The sequence below is a fragment of the Trichechus manatus genome, unplaced genomic scaffold (assembly GCF_000243295.1).
Source record: "Trichechus manatus latirostris isolate Lorelei unplaced genomic scaffold, TriManLat1.0 scaffold00006, whole genome shotgun sequence".
Classification (NCBI taxonomy): domain Eukaryota; kingdom Metazoa; phylum Chordata; class Mammalia; order Sirenia; family Trichechidae; genus Trichechus; species Trichechus manatus.
The window spans coordinates 19,453,262-19,460,235 of NW_004443942.1; the positions used below are offsets into that span (position 1 = coordinate 19,453,262).

Sequence of the window (6,974 nt, forward strand, 5' to 3'; positions counted from 1 at the left end):
AAAGAGAGAAAAATACCTGGAAAATGTTTGCTTTGTTGACTCATTTTTATTTGTCAGGATATTTTTAATAGTATGATCTGAATTTCATTTTTCTTATTTATATTATTATTACTGTATTCATTCATTCAGAAATTATTGACTGAACCCATTATGTATGTGCCAGGCACTTTTGTAGATTTTAGCAACACGATAGTACACAATATCAAAATCCCTGCCCTCTTAGAGTTTGTATTCTGGAGATTATCACTGTATAAATAGGATGGCAAAACACTCGTGAAAAGTATTAATGTATGGAAACCCCTGATATAAATGACATTTGTTTCCTGTTGAAAGCAAATTGGAAGCACTGTGTTTTGAATACGGTTTATGTTATGTGACTTTTTGAACACTGGATAGAGCCTCAATAAAGCTACTACTCTTTAGTTGTATTACATGTATCACTACTCTTTGGTTGTATTACATGTATCACTACTTTTTGGTTGTATTACATGTATCTTAACTAATGTAATAGTTATTTGTGTGGTTTTGGGTTTGGTAATAAAGTTTAAAAGCCTTTTTATTTTATCTCATTATGCACTCACTGTACTTTGTTACCTTTGATGTCCCAGACATTTTATTAATCACTTTACATATGATATCTCATTTAATTCTCAAAACAGCTCATGAGATGTAGGTGCTGTTATTTTCATTTTAGTGAGGAAGAAGTTGAAGTTGCAGAAAAACCTTAAAGGAAAATAAATCTCTTGAATTGTACAAACCAGCCATTTCAGAATTGAATCATTTGTCTCTGAAACACATTTTACATTAAGTGCCATTAAAATAGTATCTTAACCCAGTCTGAATATATACAAATCTTAGCAAATTTTTTTGTAAAATTGCATTAATCATTGGTGAATAATGGAAATGTTTTAAGTTTTGTAGTTTTTGATGCCCACAGTGTATGATAAGGCTTAGTAGTCTCACAGATGTTTCCACACCTAAACCAAGTACTTACTTTACATTTAACTTTAAATTGCATTTTACACTTGCCATTTAGCAGTGTTCAGAGGATGAGGTCTGTACTCTTACACATATAGTTAAAGCAGAAATTGTACATATAGTTAAAGCAGAGTGATTTTGACATTACAACCAATGGTATTACTCTTGTCAGCTGACTTCTTTTTAGCTTGGCAAGATATGAAGGTGATCTAACAGAAGGGATAAGAGAATGGCGTGTTTTGTAATGAAATGGAGGAAAAAGGACAAAACCCTTTGAAACACGTATAACTAAGGAGACAGAAATGCCCACATTTTGTTAGATAATGGAACGTAACTAACTGTTCAGTGTTGTTAGAACATCGAAATTGAACTTAAGTTCATAGTAAACTGAAAAGGGGAGAAATAAGGATAAAAATGGAGTGAGATTTAAAGTTTCCTCAGACATTAAAACAACAATAACAGCAGTAACAACAACAAAGAACAGAAAGGTGAATTTAAACATGGAAATGGTGGGGTCTTATTTATTTCCCCAGGAATGGCGTTTGGAAACCTCAGCGCCTGGAAGACCATTTGACAGCTAGGCGCTGGAAGCAGCGGAACGAAAGGCAGACGGTCCTCGGTTGCTGCGGCGGACGTAAGCCCAATCTGTCCGTCGTTGCCAAGTTTCCCCCGGGGCTAGGACCTAGAAGTGCGGCAAGTTCAGGTTCTTCGACCTCGTAGTAATCGTCGCTGTCCTGAGTTAGAGGCCAATTCAGGTGAGAAGATGGCTGAATCCGGGAGGAGCCCGCCCCTTTAGAGGACCTTCTGGCCTCTCCGGATTCGACTGCAGCAAAGTAAACGCGCGCCCCTGCTCTCTCGTCCTCCCGTCAACATTCATTCCTTAAGGGTTTAGAAGTTTTTAAACAGATTTCCTCGACAGAGTAGAACTCAGAGACGAATTCTTGGTCAAAACAGTGCATTGCTTCCTTTCCTTGGAACTTTCACTTTCTCTGCTTTCGGATTCCAGCCTCTAGGTCACGTTTTTGGCCTGAGGAATTAAATTTTCAGACAGGTTTTCGTTGAAGGGGAAAATTGACAGCAAGGTAGTAATCGTTGGTGCTTTTGAAGACCTAGTCGGCTAAGGCAGCAGTCATCTTTGTGTTACAATTCAGAGATAACCAGGCCACTTCTGTGATCTCATAGCTTAAACCGAACTTTGCTCTAAGAGAAAAGTTCAATCATTTACCCATGGAACCACAGACTCAGCTCTAAAGACCAGCTTTCCTGACTTCCTCCTTATTTCCTGTGCCCAGAAAGGATTAAACAATCTTAAATCGTTTAAGGTGTCTGGTTCTTAGCTACTGCAGCAGGGCTCTGGATTGTCTGGTAGGAGATTGGGCTGCAAACAAGAGGGAAGGGGTTCTATTTAAAGGTTGTTTCCTTCCACTCTTAGGGAGGTATTCTAGGAAAAAAAACGAAGAGGAAAATGAATTGTTCATGGCCCTTTTCCCCATGTTGACCCAAGTTGTTGGCCAGTTATTTAATAAACTCTTCAGGCTTTGTACATTGAACATAGTTAAATAAGTATATAGAAATTGACTGCAGTAGAAAGGAATTAAATGCTGGTGATAGCAGCATTTGTTCTATCTGCTCCTCTACTTGTATTTTTCCTTGTGGTTCTGAATCCTATGTTGGATTTGATGCTCCTTTTTCTAAAAGTTAATCAAGATCTGGACTTCTAGGGCAGCAGGTTGAAATATTCTAAATTCCGCTTACACACTTTATGCCCTTTATTGAGTCCTGCACAGCATACTGTTGTTTTCAAGTGGAGCAGTATCAAGCAATAGGATGTTGACTTCTTAAAAAAAAAAAAAAGAGTCTAATTCATGAGATAACTGCAAACACACAGTCAACATAATTAAAGTGCCATTAAATTACAGAAGTGTATTAAATATGTGCAGTGGGCTGTGTTTACAGTATGGAGGTTAAGATTTCAGACTCTGGCAAATTACTTAACTTCTCTGTTTTCCTTATCTGTAAAATGGGAATAATAATATTAGCTACCTTTTAAAGTTGTGGTAAGAATTGAATGAGTTAGCACATACAGTTTGCTTAGAATAGTAACTGGTATAGTTGTTGTCATTTATTGTTAGGTGCTATTGAGTCGGTTCTGACTCATAGCCACCCTAAGTACAACAGAACAAAACACCGCCTGGTCTCTCGACATCCTCACAGTCGTTGCTATATTTGAGCCTGTTGTTGCGGCCACTGTTTCAATCCATCTTGTTCAGGATCTTCCTCTTTTTTCGATGACCCTCTACCAAGGATTATGTCTTTCTCCAGGGACTGGTCCCTCCTGATAACATGTCCAAAGTACCTGAGACAAAGTCTCACCATCCTCATTTCTAAGGAGCATTCTGGTTGTTCTTCTTCCAAGGCAGATTTGTTTGTTCTTCTGGCAGTCCGTGGTATATTCAATATTCTTCACAAACACCATAATTCAAAGGCATCAATTCTTCTTCGGTCTTCCTTATTCATTGTCCAGCTTTTGCATGTATATTGAAAATACCATGGCTTGGATCAGAAGCACCTTAGTCCTCAAAGTGACATCTTTGCTTTTTAACATTTTAAAGAGGTCTTTTGCAGCAGATTTGCACAGTGCAACATGTTGTTAGATTTGCTGGCTGCTGCTTCCATGGGTGTTGATTGTGGATACAAGTAAAATGAAATCCTTGACAACTTCAGTATTTTCTCCATTTATCATGATGTTGCTTACTGGTCTGATTGTGAGGATTTTTGTTTTCTTTATGTTAAGGTGCAGTCCGTACTTAAGGCTGTAATCTTTCATCTTCATCAGTAAGTGCTTCAAGTCCTCTTCGCTTTCATCAAGCAAGGTTGTAGCATCGGCATAACACAGGTTGTTAATGAGTCTTCCTCTGATCCTGATGCCGCGTTCATCTTCATAAAGTCCACGTTCTTAAATTACTTGCTCAGCATACAGACTGAGTAAGTATGGTGAAAGGATACAACCCTCATGCACACTTTTCCTGATTTTAAACCATGCAGTATCCTCTTGTTCTGTTCGAATGACTGCCTCTTGTTCTATATACAGGTTCCTCATGAGCACAATTAAGTGTTCTGGAAGTCCAATTCTGTGCAATGTTATCCATAATAAGTATATGTATAATAAATATATTGGTAGAGTAAGTGCTAATAAGTATTAGCTATCATTCTGAAAAGTGTTAGAAACACTAAGTTAAAGGGTAGTTGAATTTACTTTGTGTAAGCTTTTTGGAAAACATGAGGCATAATTAATAATTTAGGCTATTTTGTCACAGGGAATGTCTAAAAATTTACTTAAAACAATCATTTCCTGCCTTTATTAAGTTTTTTGCCACATTTTTTTGCTATCACGATTGCCACATCATTCTGTGGATTTCTGTATTTGGTAAAGTTAATATATTATTCTCAAGATAACATTTGTTATTACATTAGGTAACATCAAATATATATTGTAACATTATTCTCAAGATAACATTTTTTGATGTTATATAACGTCTAGATTTTATTGTTTCTATTACAAAAGAAAGAGAAATATTTTAGTAAGATTTATGTTTCTTGAAGGATTTTGATAATGTGGTTTTTGGTGGGATGTGTCAGGAAGAATTCCCTGAAGTTAGATGTGATAAAATGTTTATTCTGTAGAGTCTGGAGTTTATTGATTTCTTCATTTTCTCAGAAAACACTTATTAAGCACCCAATTTTGTGGATACAGAGATGTGGATCCTACTCTTTTTTTTTTTTTTCAATTGCACTTTAGATGAAGGTTTACAGAACAACTAGTTTCTCATTAAAATGTACACATATTGTTGTATGACATTGGTTAACAACCTCACGACATGTCAATACTTTCCTTTCTCAACCTTGGGTTCTCTTTTGCCAGCTTTTCTGTCCCCTCCTGCCGTCTAGTCCTTGTCCCTGGGCTGTTGTGTCCCATTAGTCTTGTTTTGTTTTATGGGGCTGTCTGATATTTTGCTGAAGGGTGAACCTCGGGAGTGACTTCATTATTGAGCTGAAAGGGTGTCTGGGGGCCATGCTCTTGGGGTTTCTCCAGTCTCTGTCAGGCCAGTAAGTCTGGTCTTTTTTTGTGAGTTAGAATTATGTTCTACGTTTTTCTCTGGCTCTGTCCAGGATGCTCTGTTGTGATCCCTGTCATAGAAGTCAGTGGTGGTAGCCGGGTACCATCTAGTTGTACTGGACTCAGTCTTTTTCAGGCCGTGGTAGTTGTGGTACATTAGTCGTTTGGACTAATATTTCCCTTGTATCTTGTTTTCTTCATTCTCCCTTGCTCCCAAAGGGGTGAGACCAGTGGAGTATCTTAGATGGCTGCTCACAAGCTTTTAAGACCCCAAATGCTACTCACCAAGGTAGAATGTAGAACATTTTCTTTATAAACTATGTTATGCCACCTGAGCTAGATGGTCCCCACATCCCTCTGAGATCATGGTCCCCACAGCTCTCCACCCAGCAGTTTGGTCCCTCCGGGAGTTTGGATGTGTCTGTAGAGCTTCCATGACCTTGCCTTGGACAAGTTGTGCTGGCTTCCCCAGTATTGTGTACTGTCTTGCCCTTCACCAAAGTTACCACTTATCTATTGTCTATTTAGTATTCTCCCCCTGCCCCATCCCTCGTAATCATCAAAGATTTTTTTTTTATTGTGCTTTAGATGAAGGTTTACAGAACAAACAGTTTCTCATTAAACAGTCAGTACACTTATTGTTATGTTGGTTAACAACCCCACAACACATCAACACTCTCTCTTCTTGACCTTGGAGGACTTTTTTTTTGGTGAAAATATACATAGCCAAAATTACACCATTTCAAAAGTTTCTACATATACAATTCAGTGACATTGATTACATTCTTCCAGTTGTGCTGCTATTCTCAGTATCCTTTTCCAGATTATTCCATCACCATTATCTTCCACTCGCTGCCCCCTAGGCTTCCCATCAAACCTTTTGAGTTGCTATTGTCAGTTTGATCTTACATAGATAAGTCCTTTTTTTTTTTGTACCTTAGATGAAGGTTTGTAGAACACATAGTTTCTTATTAAACAGTTAGTACACATATTGCCCTGTAACAATGGTTAATAACCCCACAACATGTCAATGCTGTCCCTTCTCAACCTTGGGTTCCCTATCACAAGCTTTCTTGTCGCCTTGGGCCTGCTGATCCTTGTCCCTGGACTGCTAAGCCTCATTAGTCTCGTTTTATTTTATGAGGGTATCCAATCAGTGGCTGAACAGTGAACCTCAGGAGTGACTTCACCACCGAGCTAAAAGGCTGTCCAGGGGCCATACTCTCGGGGTTTCTCCAGTCTGTCAGGCCAGTAAATATGATCTTTTTTCTGTGAGTTAGAAATTTATTCTACATCCGTTTCCAGCTCTGTCCAGGACCCTCTGTTGTGATCCTGGTCAGAGCAGTCAGTGGTGGTAGCTGGGCACCATCGAGCTGTACTGGACTCAGTCTGGTGGAGGCCAAGGTAGCTGTGGTCCATTAGTCCTTTGGAGTAATCTTTTGCTTGTATCCTGTTGTCTTCATTCTCCCTTGCTCCCCAAGGGGTGAGAACAGTGGAGTATCTTAGATGGCTGCTCACAGGCGTTTAAGACCCCAGACGCTGCTCACCGAGGTAGAATGTAGAACATTGTCTTTATAAACTGTATTATGCCGGTTGAGCTAGATGTTCCCCGAGACCATGGTCCCCACAGCCCTCTGCCCAGCAATTCAGTCCCTCAGGGAGTTTGGAAGTGTCTGTGGAGCTTCCATGACGTTGTACAAGTTTTACTGGCTTCCCCAGTATTGTGTACTGTCTTACCCTTCACCAAAGCTACCACTTATCTATTGTCTATTTAGTATTTCCCCCCCACTCCTCCCATCCCTGGTAACCAACAAAGATTGTTACATTTTGTGTGTGAACTTTTTCATGGGTTTTTACAATAGAGGTCTCATACAATATT

General features: G+C 39.0%; 1 protein-coding gene across 5 annotated transcripts in view; it reads left to right on the forward strand.

Moving 5' to 3' along the window:
* Positions 1 to 1,549: 1,549 nt before the first annotated feature.
* The window catches only part of METTL15 (methyltransferase 15, mitochondrial 12S rRNA N4-cytidine), a 276,524-nt gene continuing 271,099 nt past the window's right edge, over positions 1,550 to 6,974 (forward strand). For 3 of the 5 annotated variants that reach the window (XM_023737920.1, XM_004369740.2, XM_023737913.1), the window contains exon 1: positions 1,692 to 1,811. The gene's annotated coding sequence lies outside the window, so the exon portion shown is untranslated. Of the gene's footprint in view, positions 1,613 to 1,638; positions 1,812 to 6,974 lie in introns of those variants that run through there. The other 2 variants (XM_023737910.1, XM_023737901.1) reach the window with 2 other exon arrangements.